At 36.8% G+C, this 15,324-nt stretch overlaps 1 protein-coding gene and 1 pseudogene across 1 annotated transcript in view; one reads left to right on the top strand and one right to left on the bottom strand.

The window, feature by feature from the left end:
• The window catches only part of LOC138698454 (uncharacterized), a 659,361-nt gene that overhangs the window by 464,743 nt on the left and 179,294 nt on the right, over nt 1–15,324 (top strand). The window lies entirely within an intron of this gene.
• Nucleotides 1,641–4,367, bottom strand: LOC138708822 (grpE protein homolog, mitochondrial-like; annotated as a pseudogene).

Here is a 15,324-nt window from a genome sequence, read left to right as displayed (position 1 = left end):
TAATTTTACAGATCCTTTGTCCAGCACAAGTGATCTGAGATCAAACGCCGATCTCAGCTATAAATCAAACAAACAGAATGAACAATTATTAAGCTTCTGATTGTACCGAGAAATCAGGCAACAAATTGTTATGAAATTGAAAATGGATTCAGTTTATGAAAAATGCTTTCATAAAGAGTAACAGACTCCTTTTGCACTTTACTCAAACTGCTGAATAATGGGGTTTGTGCGGGTACTTCCCGGCGTACTGTGGTTTATTCCAAACATGTACAATTATTTACAACGATGCCACTGGCACGTAGGTTTTCGTGCTCACGAGCTTGTGAATTTAATTACGGTTCAATAGATTGGATGACACTTCCACTCCTTTCATGAACATACAGAGCGTTCATTTCAAAACTTCCCAGTCTAAATAACTAAAATATTTAAATAGGATTTAATTAAACAAAGAACACGTTAATTTAGACATTGAGGGGGAAGTTTAAAACCAGTCTTAATTGCATATTAATTTTCACCCCTAGCTACCTCCACTTTGAAATTTCAAATGGCACCCCTATCTTGTGATATTTAAATTTGAAAGAGTATTCACTTTATTGTTTATATACCTAATTAATTTGTTTTCGCATCTTTTATTTTCTATTTTCGCCTGGAAACTTGTATTGTTATTATTGTCAGTTGATTGTAGGATGAAAACACAGCTTATTTTGTGCAATTTTCTAACTTTAAACAGTAAGGATGATTTCTGTTCTCTCTTGAAGGGTATATACCATTTTCAAATAATTTAATACACAAATTCAACAATTGCATTAAATACTCAATAGTCTTTGTGGCTTTATTCTCTTCAGCTCTAATCAACAATAACAACAATCCAGATTTGCCAGACGACGCCCGACGATAGAAAACAAAAGATGCGAAAACAATTGAGTGAGGTATATAAACAATTGGATACTCTTTCAAATTTAAATATCACAAGATAGGGGTACCATATGAAATTTCAAAATGGAGGTGACTGGGGTAGGGGGTGAAAACTAATATGCAATTAAGACTGGTTTTGAACTTCTCCTCAATATCTAAATTGACGTGTTTTTTTTTCAATTAAATCCTATTTAAATTATATAGTTATTTAGACTGGGAAGTTTTGAAATGATCGCTCGATATAAGCGCTTCAAACAAGTACACACTGCTCTATGTAATATCACCTCGACAGTAGCTTTCGATATTAATGTTGCATATTAGAAATAATAGTGTAGCTAACAGTATGATAAAGAAACTAATTTTAGCTGTATTTATTTATAGTCGCTTTAACTCCTAGGTCATACCGCGACTGTCTATAGTTTACTGTTGGAAATGCTTGTTGCTGTTGTGCTGTGTCTATTATTTCTGGTTGTCGGGAGTTCAATCCGGTATTCGCCTTTACTTAACTGAAAACTAGTTAAATGAGTCGAAAGAAACCAGGGAAGAAACTCCGATCAAAGTGGTCAGCACCGGGGATCGAATTCGGGACTTCTCGAATCTAGTCCAGTGCGTTGCTTTTTTTTTTTTTTTTTTTTTTTACAAAGTTTATTTATCATACCAAACAGTACCTACACAAGAAAATCCAGGATTTATAAGGTTATATTTATTATTAAATTGCATTTACTCTAAGGGCCTTCCGCAACTCCTACTAAAGCTGGTCGAATAACTCGTTCATGAAGCTTGTAGCCTATGTTAGACACCATCACACTGAGGGATGTTTAGTAAATACGTCAGTTGTCCAAAATCATATTTTTGTTGCAATCTTGAAAAAACTTTACAGCATCAACAATTATTAACATTTGGTGTTGGTAATTTGTATGAACACACTTCTTAGTTATTGGATTACCTGCAGTATGTTGTTTACACGTAATGCGTAACGCATTATATTTGGATAATGGGAGCAAAAATACTTTGGACAAATGACATTTTTCACTTGAAAAGTTTCAAATTCACAATGCAGAATTCAAAATGCAACAAAACACACTAGCACATGCAGCTGTTACTCTGGTGCGATGGTGCTGCCAACACTGTGTAGATCAGTGAAGCCTGGACAACTGACATTCTTAAAAGAAATATTGTGGACTACTGACGTTTTAACAGAAACATAATTTTTAGAAGTTATCGGACACTGTACTATTGACTTTTTAAATAACTGAATACATGTAGCCTATTCATGCATGTCCCAGAGAAGCATCAGATGGCCGTTCTAATTAAAATTACCAGATTTTGGACAACTGACATTTTTGCTAAACACCCCTCAATTGTGCCTGGTTCCTTTCCTTAGACCTCCTATTGAAACAGAGCTTCATGTAAGTTGGGATCAAATTTTTCTTCTACTGGAGTAATTGAAATGAAGCCATGTTGTTTGAAGACCTGATGCAACTGGGCTTGCTCATTGTCAGACCTTCATAAAGATTCTTAAAATGTGTTTTACATTCTCTAACTTCTTCTTTCGGAACTCTTTCTGTTAAATAATAATAATAATAATAATAATAATAATAATAATAATAATAATAATAATAATAGTAATAATCCATGGCGCTACAGCCCGTGAAGGGCCCAGACCGACCAGCCGGCTGCTGGCCTCACTCCCACATGCGAAGCAGAAGTGGACGATCATCCAACCAGAATGGAGGTATCATGTGGTTAGCACGATGATCCCCCCAGCCGTTATAGCTGGCTTTCGCTACCTATCGTAGCTCCCCATGTGCATCACGATGCTGAGTGGGCACCGGTCCCATACACTGGCCGAAATTTCATGAGAAAATTTTTTCCCCATGAAGACTCGAACCAGCGCGCATTCCGTAACGCGAGTCCTAGGCAGGATGCCTTAGCCACGACGCCACGGCGCGAGACAACACTTTCTGTTGCCTTTCCTAAAATAACTGCAACCTCCAACAAATCCTTACAGAATCCCTGTACGCCATAAAGCAGTGATGTTAAAGCAAGCGCATTTTTCTGACCTTGACGTCGTGCGCGGGCAGCAAGCGCTAAGTATGGAAAGAGGAAGGGTTGTGTATATGAATAAGCAACCTGTGGGATTAAGAAAACAGTGGTGCACAAACTTCAAACGGAACGTGAAATTTTATGTCGTTATTTTTATATGGCTTCTTTCTGTTTAATATTATCTATATTGTCTGTAAAACAAAAGTACTAACACTGATTTCTTAATATTGCACTTGTGTTTTAAATCTTAATAACATAATAGAGAGTTAAGAAGGAATATTCACTTAAATTCCATAGTAGTATAATATTATACTGTATTAAGTGGATGAAACACATCATTAAAAAATAAAGTGATATTCCAAAGAAAGAGATTGAGTATGACATGATAAGTTGGAATTTATATTGATGGTATCTTTAGCATTACAAAAGTAATCAATAAACTAATCAAAACAATATTACAGTACAAAGCAAAGTTACCTAGGTACTGTATCTGTTTTAAGTGTAACTAATATTACATAACAAAACACTTACCGCATTATGGTTTTAAGGTGATATTTGTGAGCAACTTCCTATCATCAGAATATTAAATTATTTTCTCGAAATCTGCTGAAGCTATAGAGCTGACATTTTTACAACACATGGGCACATATCTTTTGCTTATGATGTAACAGTAGTTTCTTTGTTAATTCATTTCCTTACAAACAATTTCCATGCGAATATTTTCAAAATTTTCAATACACTATCTTCAGTAATACTTATATACGATATATTAGACTTACAAAAACATTCTGTAAGGCTACTAAATAAATAGGCCTATACCTGAAAATTTCACTTTTCTATACGAAAAGTTGAGAAAATATTTCTTTTGAATAAAAAAATCACACTTGTGAAAAATGAGCATTAAAATTAAAACTTACATTCTTATAATGCACTTATAATTCTCAGGCAAAACTAAAAATTAACATGGATAGAGTTTTAATAAGTTCTCTTCCCTTTATCTATTGAATCAGTGCTGGCCATCCCTGAATATAGCTCAACCAAGCGGCATATATCACCTCTTTCGTCTGTCTCTTTCCTTTCCGCTGTAAAGCGCTCAGGCTCTCCTGGGCTCTAAAGTGCGCGCTTGCTCCTGTGGGCATCAATTGACATGCCTGCCATAAAGTTTTGCATCTTGTACTTGTTTCATTAATCTCCGTCTCATGTTTTCACCGTCTGCTAGTGCTCCTTTATATTTGTCTTCTAATTCCAGTTTCTTTTCTGCTAGTAAATCAATTTCTTTCGTAAGATTTTCATTTTCTACTCTTAATTTCTTTTCATTCTCGGATTTTTCACTTGAAGTTGTGTCACTGTTTTATTCTGTTTCTTCTGACGTCACAACACTCATACTTGTCTGACTGCTTGGCCATTGATTTAGAAAAGGTTTTTGTACCAGTACCATATTTTTCAATATTGATTACATTTTCACCACTAAATCGCCCAAACCTTAACGATACAGGAACGCTACGACTGAGTCATCTCGCTCAGTGAATTGTTTTTGTTATGTTTAATAAGTACAACGTTCTGTGCTACGAATATAAACAAACATTTTGATACACGTTTTATGCCTTCCACAACACTTCAACTCTGTAATAGCCTATGCCTATATTATCAGTGATACTTTACCTTTATACACAACTTATCGGCTTTTGTTAGCCAACATGTTCTGTATGGAGATAAACCAACATTTTTGCAGACTTGATGGTTTGTTCCGGTTACTTAGTTTAACACAGAAGGACAGAGTGAGTCAGGATTTTTGCGGCAGACTCTGAGGAGCAACAGAGCTCAAAACGAAGATCGCTAGAACAACGACGTTATCACGATAAGGACTACTACAAGAACATCAGTTATCACGATAAGGGCCACTACAATAACAGTGACAATTATCACGATAAGGACCACTACAAGAACATCAGTTATCACGATAAGGGCCACTACAAGAATAGTGATAATTATCACGAAAAGGACCACTACAATGACATCAGTTATCACGATAAGGGCCACTACAATAACAGTGACAATCATCACGATAAGGACCACTACAAGGACATCAGTTATCACGATAAGGGCCACTACAAGAATAGTGACAATTATCACGATAAGGACCACTACAAGGACATCAGTTATCACGATAAGGGCCACTACAATAACAGTGACAATTATCACGATAAGGGCCACTACAAGAACAGTGACAATTATCACGATAAGGACCACTCCAAGGACATCAGTTATCACGATAAGGGCCACTACAATAACAGTGACAATTATCACGATAAGGACCACTACAAGGACATCAGTTATCACGATAAGGGTCACTACAATAACAGTGACAATTATCACGATAAGGACCACTACAAGAACATCAGTTATCACGATAAGGGTCACTACAATAACAGTGACAATTATCACGATAAGGACCACTACAAGGACATCAGTTATCACGATAAGGGCCACTACAATAACAGTGACAATTATCACGATAAGGACCACTCCAAGGACATCAGTTATCACGATAAGGGCCACTACAAGAACAGTGACAATTATCACGATAAGGACCACTACAAGGACATCAGTTATCACGATAAGGGCCACTACAATAACAGTGACAATTATCACGATGAGGACCACTACAAGGACATCAGTTATCACGATAAGAGCCACTACAATAACAGTGACAATTATCACGATAAGGACCACTACAAGGACATCAGTTATCACGATAAGGGTCACTACAAGAACAGTGACAATTATCACTATAAGGACCACTACAAGAACATCAGTTATCACGATAAGGACCACTACAAGAACAGTGACAATTATCACGATAAGGGCCATTACAAGGACATCAGTTATCACGATAAGGGCCACTACAATAACAGTGACAATTATCATGATAAGGACCACTACAAGGACATCATTTATCACGATAAGGGCCACTACAATAACAGTGACAATTATCACGATAAGGACCACTCCAAGGACATCAGTTATCACGATAAGGGCCACTACAAGAACAGTGACAATTATCACGATAAGGACCACTACAAGGACAATGACAATTATCTCTATAAGGACCACTACAAGGATAATGACATTTATCTCTATAAGGACCACTACAAGGACAATGACAGTTATCACGATAATGATCACGATGAGGACCACTACAACGACAATGACAGATATCACAGTAAAGTTCACGATAAGGACCACTACAAGAACAATGACAGTAACCACGATATGGTTACATTCCTGGGAAGCAATTCGTAGTACACGAAGCCTTCTTCATCCCACAACATATATAACACCACCTGTATGGACATTAAGTTTTGTAAGGGGCGTTGTGTGTCGAAACGACAATCATTTTCTTGCAGTGCTTTCTCCGATGCATTCTCTCCGTACACAGCATAAATGTTTCGAGTCGCCTCCGTTGCCTTTGCTCCTCTATTAAACTCGAAAGAATATGTCGGAATTGTTCTTTTTTTCTGCGTGTCACTCCAATCTTCTTTAGCCCATAAATAGCAAAAAGTTCTTTTTTTTACTTGGTTATATAACGACGCTGTATCAACTGGTGGGTCATTTAGCTTCGATCGAATTGGTGATAGCGAGATGCTATTTGGTGATATGAGGCCGACGACTCCCCGTAAATTACCTACATTCGTTTTATGGTTGGGGAAAGCCTTAAAAAAACAACCAGGTAATCAGCCCAAGCGGGAATCAAACCCAAGCCCGACCGCAATTCCGGATCAGCAGGAAAAAGTGCTACCGCATGATCTACTTTTTTTAAATGCGCAAAATTCAAGGCGTATTTACAAGCACAACACTCCAAATAACTAATAACAAATGATAAACGATAAACAACCTCCTAACAACATAGTGTTGTGATGAAAACGCTATTGAACTTGTATATCCACCTAAGAATATGATTGTCGTAACTCATCGCTGTCGAAAGAAGTGGTAAAGATGACTGCTGAAAAGCTAGTGCCCGAATAGATCTAAAATTACGAGTAGGCTTTATATTGCAGAAGGAAGGGGAAGAGAGAAGGACAGCGGTGAGGAGAGGAGGAGAAAGTTTAGGTCTAGGATAGTAACAAAAATTAACGAGAGGAGATATTTGAGGGATATAAGTATAGGCTAAAATTAACTACTCACATAAATTTCATTTCGAGAAAATTAAGAAAATCATTTTACTTTTAATTACATATAAAGCATAGCAAATTATGGGAAAGAAAATTGCTTAACTTGTGTAAATCTACAGCCTGAAGTTGTGGTTGCATACTTGGTGCGAAATTGAATAATGTCTGATTTTATATTGGATAAATGAGGAGCATAGTATCAAACTTAGACAACTCCATTTTTTGCGATTTCGTGATGTTGAATGTTTCTCATAGAATTTTGTCTGCTGAATGCAATTCTGGAACTGTTTAGTTTCAAAAACGGATAGAACAGAGCGAAAATAGCACTTAATTGAGGACTTTAGAACCAAATGTAGACAACTTCACTGTGGCTTGGTTCCAAGTTAGGACACATTCGTACTACCTTTTCCAATGACGCATCGCGATTACAACATCGCTGATTGTTTATACGTTTATATATTGTTTTGTATAATCGTTTTGTTATTATGAAACTAAGAAAAACAAAACCGTGGTTTGATGAATATTATTGTTTGGTAGTAGAAAGAAGGAAACAGGTAAAATTGAAAGTCTTACAGGATCCAGTTGAGGAGAATAGAGATAATTATTTCAATGAAAGACGAGAAACAAGTCGTACACTTAGGAATAAAAAGTGAGGTTACTTGAAGGAAAAACTGAATGAGGTAAAAACAAATAATAAGAATAAAAGCATTCAAGATTCATATAAGGGTATAAAGGAATTTAAGAACGGATATCAGGCAAGAGTAAACGTGATCAAGGATGAGAATGGTGACTTGCTTGCAGACTCTGATTCAATCCTGAACAGATGGAAAAACCTATTTTGGGCAAAATGCTAAATGTACACTTAGCGGCAAAAAGAATGGGCCGACTCTTGGTCGATAGAAATGCTAAGTTCTATCGCGCGGTTCACTCGTGTAAAAGTAACCCACTGAAGGCATTGCTGTGGTGTCTCTTCATTGAAAGTCGTCCGTCTATAATGTAGTAAACCTTACGAGCAGTGTGTGGCCCAGTGGTAAGAAGTCCGACATCCGTACCAGAGGTTGTGAGTTCGCCTTCCGGTACGGTAAAATTATTATTTTTTATTTTAATTTTTACTTAATTTATTAGTTTAAATGTTAAATGGCATTTGTTAACAAACTTCGTTATGCCTGCCTTGTAAAAAATATTATTGCCCATCACCTGTGGGCTATTAATAGGTGAGACCTGGCCTGTATAAACAAAAATACTTGTTTCACATCTAAAAAACCGGACGCATATCGAACACAAATAAATAATTAAATTAACAAAAACAAACAATTGTTTAATATATTAACAAAACAAGGCCTGTGGTGGGGACTAGTATCTCGTCCACAAACCACCTGCGCAACATCTGCCCTCATTCTGCGCGGCATGGAGTACACAAGATTATGGAACAGGTCTAAATTCTTGGCCATCTCTCCCACGCATCTAGAACTCTGTCTCACAATTCCTCAGGTGTCCGAACGGGTGGTTGTTCTACCCAATTAGAGCTTAGGATCCTTTTGACTGCAGCCCACAAATTTTGAATCTGATTCACATCTGGTGAATTTGGAGGCCAGTCGACTGGGTCGACATCACGCCTCCTCGTAAACCATCTTTGAATCTGGTTGGCGGGTGTTTATCGGATGATTATTCTGCTGGAAGAAAAGTGTTCCTTCTGGATATCGTTTTCCGTTGTGTTAACAGATAGCAGTATTGCTTGAAAGAGAGAGGGAGGTTTATTATTTATTAGAGTTTGGGCATATTCTAAGAGATATCGTCACATAATTATAGCTTTGCGAGACACATATGATGACAAATTTGTAATAAAAAAGATTGGGGGAGATTCGAACCTTGAGCTACTACTATCAACTTGTTCAGTAGACCAATACCGTAACGACTTTCGCTACTGTGGCTGTTAATATCAGTTCGGCATAATACGTGGTTTTCCTGTTCATATTCGCTCCGGTTGATTATGTATTTATCAATTTTATTATTATTTCACTCTTCAAGGGCCTTGGTGTATCTAGAATCAACCCGTCATTCGATTTTATTACATATTTTAGACTCTTAAACAAAATACAGCAAATTTAAATGGTTTAATTATGTGTTATCTAGTGAACTACGGCTTTGACGAGACGAGCATGCACAATGTTATGTCTCTGGAACTTAGAAACTGTCGGCCGGCCCATTCTTTTTGCCGCTAAGTGTACATAGGCCAAATAGAAATGATCGGGACGAAATTTAAATACTAACTGCTGAGCCATTTATACTGGAAACCACACTTTCTGAAGTCAAAATTGCGATAGAAAATCTGAAAAAGTAGAAGTCTCCAGATATCGATCAAATTCCAACAGAATTAATACAAGAGGATGGAAGCGCATTATCTAGTGAAATGTATAAGCTTGTACTTGCTATTTTGGAAAAGGAAATTGTACCAGAACAATGGAAGAAGTCCATATTTTGTACCTAGTTTTAAGAAGGGAGACAAGACTAACTGTAGTAACTTTCGAGGAATATCAATTTTGTTGACGTACAAAATTTTGTCCAATATTCTTTTCAGAAAATAAACTCCATATGTAGATGAAATTATTGAGGATCATGAGTGTGATTTTAGGCGTAATAGATCGACTACTGATCAGATTTTTTTGTATTCGACAGATATTGGAGAAAAAATGGAACTATAAGGATACAGTACATGTTCTTCATAGATTTAAAAAAAGACGTATGATTCGGTTAAGAGAGAAGTTTTATATAATATCCTTATTGAATTTGGTATTCCCAAGAAACTAGTTCCATTAATTAAATTAAATTAAATTAATTAAATTAATTAATTCCAGTGAAACTTATTACAGAGTCCGTATAGGCCAGTTTCTATCTGATGCTTTTCCAATTCACTGCGGGCTAAAGCAAGGAGATGCACTATTACCTTTACATTTTAACTTCGCTCTAGAACATCGTTTCCCAACCTGTGGTTCGCGAATCCCCAGGGGGTTTGCAAAATATTTCAAGGGGTTTGCCAAAACTTTTCCGTAATGGCGGGTTTCGAAGTTAGGCCTATTACTGTTTCCTTCATTTCTGCGGCATTGTCATAATTATTATTATTACTTTAAAATTAAATTAACTCCATAATGCCTCTTGTTACATACGTGAAACATCGGGAATTTATCACTTTATTTCCACAATAAATTAATAGTTACCGCTAATGCCTGATTTACAGTTACGTAACAACGTTAGGAATGCATTTGATTTCGCTACAATGGAAATTTAGTCTGCTAGCTTCTTTGTGTTCTATGCTGGGCAACTTTCGGTGCTGGACCCCGGACTCATTTCACCGGCATTATCACCTTCATATCATTCAGACGCTAAATAACCTAGATGTTGATACAGCGTCGTAAAAAATTCTTTGTGTTCTAACAACACTAACAACAGTACCGCGACCCAACTAAGGAACGGTTACATGGCGGTCAGGCTTTTGATTTTAGATGTTAATGTGGAATTTCAACAAATTTATATTTAATTTTATATTTTCAACAATAGTCTAATTCTTCTTTCCTTGTGGCAAATGCAGTAAGTTGTCAGTTGTGTATCAGAATCGTTTCCGTTCATATTAAAATAGATAACTGGTTGAAAAGTGGAAGTTTGAAAGGGAAACAGGGTTTAACAAAATCGCAAGTTAGTGTTGTATAAACACTCAACAGGTCATTCAGCTTCTAGTGATGTGTGTCAATCCGACAAAAGTGAGCCGTCTGTAAAGAAAAGAAAGTATGATGATAATTACATTAGGCTTGGATTTTCATATATAGATGACAAGGACTGTTCAAAACCACAGTGTGTTGTTTGTGGTGACATTCTTGCTAACAGTAGTCTGAAACCTTCTCTACTTAAACGCCATTTAGAAACTAAACACCACCCACGTAAACAAATCTGCTGATTTTTTTTACACGAAATGCTAACGAGTGGAAAAGTGATTTAACTACTTTTGTATGCGCTGCAAACAGTGACAATGAGAATACTCTTGAAGCGTCTTATCGCGTTAGCTACAGAATTGCTAAAGCTGCAAAACCTCATTCAATAGCTGAAGATTTAGTGCGGCCACGTATAATAGTACAGTGCATGCTTGTAGAAACTTTCACAAAAAAAGTCAATATGGTACCATTGTCCGACAATACGACCAACAGCCGGATTAAAGACATGGCAAATTATGTCGAAAATGGAATTTTGGAAAGAGTTCATGCCAGTCTTTCTTTTGCGATTCAACTTCACGAATCGACTAATATTGCCAATTTAGCCATTTCGTTGCTTTTCGTCTGTTATATTAATGGAGAGTCTGTAGAAGAGGAGCTACTATTCTGCAAACCCTTAAAAGAGAGAACTACGGGAGGAGATATATTTAAGTTAACCGACGAATACTTTCGCGAAAATTCAATAGACTGGACTCTCTGTGTAGGCATTTGTTCAGATGGTGCGAAATCTATGACAGGGTGCTATGCTGGGTTTGTTGCCAAAGTGAAATCGGTAGCGACGAACGCTTCTTGGACACATTGTTGCATTCATAGACAGGCTCTTGTTTCTAAACGCATGCCCGATGGATTGAAATATGTGTTGGACGATGCAGTGAAAATAATTGATTTTATTAAGGCTCGCCCTACAAATTCCCGCATCTTTGCAGTGCTTTGAGGATATGGAAAGCATTTATAAGTGTTTATTGTCTCACACTAAAGTTAGGTGGCTATCTCGAGGTAGAACTATTTTCAGACTGTATGAGCTTAAAGACGAAGTTTACGTTTTTCTCACCAGCCATGCCTTTTACCAAGCAAAGTGCATGGAAGATGAAATCTGTCTTCAGACTTTAGCTTATTTGGCAGACATTTTCTAAAAAATTAACAATTTAAACTTATCCCTCCAGGGGTCAAATATAAATGTTTATATTGTGCAAGACCGTATCGAATCATTCATTAAAAACTTAATTTTTGGGAAATGTGTTTCAATAGCAATCAAACCGAGTGCTTTGATACCCTTCACGACTTCCTGGTGGAAAATCATCTTTCTTTGGACGAAAATGTCAAGAACATGCTTAAAGAACATTTGAAGGGACTTGGAAAAACCTTCAGAGAATATTTCCCTGCTATGTCCAATAATCACAATTGGATTCCCAATCCCTTCCAAGAGCAACAATTTTAGAATCCACATTAAGCGTAGATGAAAAAGAGCAGCTTCTTGAAATTTCCACTGATTTTCAGTTACAGAAAAGTTATAAATTTTTGTCATTAATTGGTTTTTGGTTGAGTTTAAAGGAGTTCCCAGTGTTAGCGAATAAAGCCATTACGGCTTTATTACCTTTTTCATCCACATATTTGTGCCAAAAATCGTTTTCTTCATATGCCTATTTAAAAAATAAATACGGAAATAGACTTTGTGCTGAAAGTGATTTGAGACTTTATTTAACTTCTGTGATTCGTGACTTCAAAGTTCTGGGCCATGGAAAGCAGGCGCAACCTTCTCACTGAATTCCAAGGAAGAGGTGAGTAATTACTATGAAAACTTGTATTTATTATTGCAACTAGGCCCACACGTTGTGTAACTTTTAAGCCGTAACTAGAGTAACTATAGGTTTTAACCGTTAAGAGTTAAGTTAATTTAAGGTTTTTAAACCTTTTGCTTGCAATTAAATTTTATGCATAATTACTGTATCTATAGCCTATTTAAAAGACAGTGGTTCACCCTACTCAGATCGTTGTGGAAGGGGTTCGCGAGTCGAAAAATGTTGGGAACAGCTGCTCTAGAATATGCCATTAGGAAAGTTCAGGATAACAGACAGGGTTTGGAATCGAACGGATTACATCAGCTTCTTGTCTATGCGGATGACGTGAATAGGCCTATGTTAGGAGAAAATAATTCACAAACGATTAGGGAAAACACGGAAATTTTACGTGAAGCAAGTAAAGCGATAGGTTTGAAAGTAAATCCCGAAAAGACAAAGTATATGATTTCGTGATCAGAACATAGTACGAAATAGAAATATAAAAATTGGAGATCTATCTGTCGAAGACGTGGAAAAATTAAAATATCTTGGAGCAACAGTAACAAATATAAATGACACTCGGGAGGAAATTAAACACAGAATAAATATGGGAAATGCCTGTTATTATTCGATTGAGAAGCTTTTGTCATCTATTCTGCTGTCAAAAAATCTGAAAGTTAGAATTTATAAAACAGTTATATTACCGGTTGTTCTGTATGGTTGTGAAACTTCGACTCTCACTTTGAGAGAGGAACAGAGTTTAAGGGCGTTTGAGAATAAGGTGCTTACGTAAATATTTGGGACTAAGAGGAATGAAGTTACAGGAGAATGGAGAAAGTTACACAACGCAGAACTGCACGCATTGTAATCTCCACCTGACATTATTAGGAACATTAAATCCAGACGTTTGAGATGGGCAGGGCATGTAACACGTATGGCCGAATCCAGAAATGCATATAGAGTTAGTTGGGAGACCGGAGGAAAAAAGACCTTTGGGGAGGCCGAGACGTAGATGGAAGGATAATATAAAAATGGATTTGAGGGAGGTGGGATATGATGATAGAGACTGGATTGGTCTTGCACAGGATAGGGATCGATGGCGGGCTTATGTGATGGCTTAAAAGCCATTTGTAAGTACCCTATAATCGTTTTGTGGATGAATAAGTACTATTTTACGCAAATTTCCTTTGAAACCGAGTTAGAAGAGATTTAGATTCAAAAGTAGACAATTTCACTTTAAATATGGCTTGCTTTCAAAAACAAGCAACGCCAATGGCTTCATTTGGTTTCAAAAACAGGCAACTCCATAGCTTAGTTTCAGAGATGGACAACTCCACTTTTTAAACTTAAATTTCGACCTGAATATTAATTTTAATCACATTTTGAGACCTGAAAAAATATTCCTATGACCCATCAGAATGTTAAAAAAAATGTACCTTTAACGGTGACATTGGTTTCCAAGGATCTAGTTTTTCGTCTCTCCTGTAAAAAAAAGCAAAAGTGGAGTTGTTTAACTTTGATACCAAGCTCTCAGTTATGTCTTATGACTGCTATATGGGCTTACAGGATGTTTCAGAAAAACTATTACTAATTTCAAATGTGATAGAGGGCACGTAATGAAACATGCTTTGACTGGAATACGCCCACTATTTCGGTCCGAGGTATGGATGGCAATATGAAAACGACACGCGATACTTTTCGATACGCCGTGGTCTACGTTTATATCTCAAAAACTATATAACTTAGATCTAAGTGGCATATACCATCGTGTAGAGAACATAATTATGCACGCGATAACACAATTAGGCTATATCCGCTGATGACATCATCACAGCGTAGTGAGAGAAAACAAAATGGTCCCGATTGCAGGGCCGTTTTATTTTAGTATCGACTGTAACTTCAGACGGAGTCTACGTATTTCGATGATCGAGCAGTCATTTGAAAGGGAGTGAAGAGTTATTTAAGGCATAATAGACAATTGTGCAATACCATTTAAAACAAGCGAATTAATATGGAATTTGGAGACATAATTTATAATGTCGAAGATTGCCGCTCAAAAAGCGAAGACTAAATAGATGAAAGGACATCAGGATGATAGAAGACATCGAGACGAATCGATTGGTGTGCCTAAAAGCAATGCTTAACGTTGTAGAGAGTATAGGGCATGACAAACCCGACGCCAGAACGGACAAGACACGCACGGTGCGAGCGAGTGCAGTGTATCTGCGTCTGTTGTGCCTGATATCGACATTAAAAGGTGTCGTGAAGTACAAGTGCAATCTGACTATACGATTTGTGTTCCTAAAAGTAATGCGAAGCGTAAAATAAATCGTAACATTTTATTTCGCCAGACCACATAGACATATCCACGTCTAAAATACTTTCGGCTGTATCCGATACAGCCTAACCCCCGATTTTTATGTGAAATACAACGAAAACAAATCAATTTCAATTGTTTCCATGGTAACGGGAACACCTAAACACAATTAAACACAGGCATGAACGATAATAAGACCACTGCAGAGTTTTTTCTTTTACCTCGATACGTAGAACTAAGCATTTCCGGACATTACTGTGTTAAGAAAAAATGTTTAATTCCATTCCATTTATCACATCTGAAAATCAGGAATAATATTTTGAAACAACCTGTATGTG

This window comes from Periplaneta americana, chromosome 1, assembly GCF_040183065.1.
Source record: "Periplaneta americana isolate PAMFEO1 chromosome 1, P.americana_PAMFEO1_priV1, whole genome shotgun sequence".
NCBI lineage: Eukaryota > Metazoa > Arthropoda > Insecta > Blattodea > Blattidae > Periplaneta > Periplaneta americana.
The sequence above is the reverse complement of the archived record's forward strand: the minus strand, read 5'-3'. Positions and strand labels throughout refer to the sequence as shown.